This window comes from Lactuca serriola, chromosome 9, assembly GCF_051521515.1.
Source record: "Lactuca serriola cultivar US96UC23 chromosome 9, Lser_US96UC23_V15, whole genome shotgun sequence".
Lineage (NCBI taxonomy): Eukaryota > Viridiplantae > Streptophyta > Magnoliopsida > Asterales > Asteraceae > Lactuca > Lactuca serriola.
In genome coordinates this window covers 182,377,247-182,378,954 of record NC_136416.1, presented here as the reverse complement: position 1 = coordinate 182,378,954, position 1,708 = coordinate 182,377,247, and the positions used below count along the sequence as shown (strand labels likewise).

Below are 1,708 nucleotides of genomic sequence, written 5' to 3'. Positions count from 1 at the left end.
AAGTAATGAATAAATGTTTTGGTTGATTTGAAAATGAAAATTATTCTGGTATTTTTGGGGCATTACTATATATATATATATATATATATATATATATATATATATATATATATATATATATATAATCGGCGCCTAGACGCTTGACGGCCTCTAACTGCCTACGAATAGGTGTTAGAGGGTAGATTAGGCGGCCTTGGTCAATATCAATATCAGTCAAAATCAGCCCTAATCGGACCAACTCGGATCTAATCGGTCCAGCTAACTCTAAAGGACCCACCAGCTCAAAGGAGCCAGCTTGCTTAAAATATAACTGCGTTTCTTTTAGAATGAAGGATTCCCTTTTATAGACTATGTTTTCCTTGATAAAATGTTCCTAGCTTCGATGTGGAATACTTAAACTTTCACTCTTCCATATATGTTCTCCCAGCTCGACTCCCACTCCCCCTGCTCGTTCTTCGCCATCGTATTCTGCCACGAGCTTCTCTCTACACCGATTATCTATCAACAAGTTGTTCTGATGGTGCTATTCCTCGAGCTTCTCCAGACTTCCAGGTTCGTTTCTCTCTGCACCGATCATCTACCAACAAGTTGTTTACATAATTTGATTCTTGATTCTCGATTTCAGATAGTTGGAAGCCTATATCGATTACTCTATTGCAGGTTCTTAGCAATAGTTATATACCAACAAGGTGTTTCCAGTGCCATATGCTCGATTGCAGATAGTTGGGAGTGTCGATTGTTTACATAATTCGATTTTGGATTGGATAGGTCTGCATCAATTGGTCCTTCTGCCACTCTTTCATCGGCTTCGCAGAGGATTGAGCTTCATTCTTCTATATCCTCTCTCTAGTTACTCTTGTCAATTCCGGTACCAATTTCTATTTGAACTTATTGCATAAATATCTTTGTTGTCGCATGTGTATGTCGATTATAGCCTTGCGATACACAAGTCCAATAGAGTAATCTGGTTCGTGTTCTTTTTCGGTGATGTGGTTAATATGGTTGTTTGATAACTAGCATGCCAAGTGTTTGTGTAAATGCTTAAGAGAAATTGACAGAAATTCTAGTCCCTTGTTCATGTATGATGTTCTCAAAAACCATGGATTGAAGATGTAGGTGGAGTAGCTAAGGGTGTGATGCTGTTGAACAGATGCAAACAGGAAGTTTGTTAATTGTGGTGTTTGGTGGTTGGAGCAAAAACAAATGGAGCAGGTGGTGGTATTAGGCAATTCTTATCAGGGGTAGAAAGGAGGTGGTGGTTTAAGGTTGTTGGCTGATATGGTTGTTTAATCCAAATCATCAATGAGAACATTTGTAATTCTTGGTTGACATGGTTGTTTAATCCAAATCATCAATGATCTAATATGTTTGTTAACTTGTTTACTTATATTATTAGGATTAATGTTATATTTATTAAATTTTTAATAATTAATGGTCCCTGATTAATCCCCCGGTTAATCCCTGCCTAGCCGATTAATCCTTTGGCCCCACTCCACCACCGAGTCTACGTCAAACATTTTCTGCAATGTTGATATATATATATATATATATATATATATATATATATATATATATATATATATATATATAGAGAGAGAGAGAGAGAGAGAGAGAGAGAGAGAGAGTTGAAAAGATATTTAAATGAAGTTTGAACAAAGTTTGTGAAAATAAATATAAATTGAGACTACACAAATAAAAGACAATAGTT

At 35.9% G+C, this 1,708-nt stretch overlaps 1 long non-coding RNA gene across 1 annotated transcript; it reads left to right on the top strand.

Annotated features, from left to right (window-relative positions):
• Positions 1-344: 344 nt before the first annotated feature.
• On the top strand, positions 345-1,375 carry LOC145077267 (uncharacterized). The gene is made up of 2 exons (XR_013693057.1): positions 345-552; positions 626-1,375. It is a non-coding gene; the product is annotated as an uncharacterized LOC145077267 (long non-coding RNA).
• Positions 1,376-1,708: the final 333 nt, after the last annotated feature.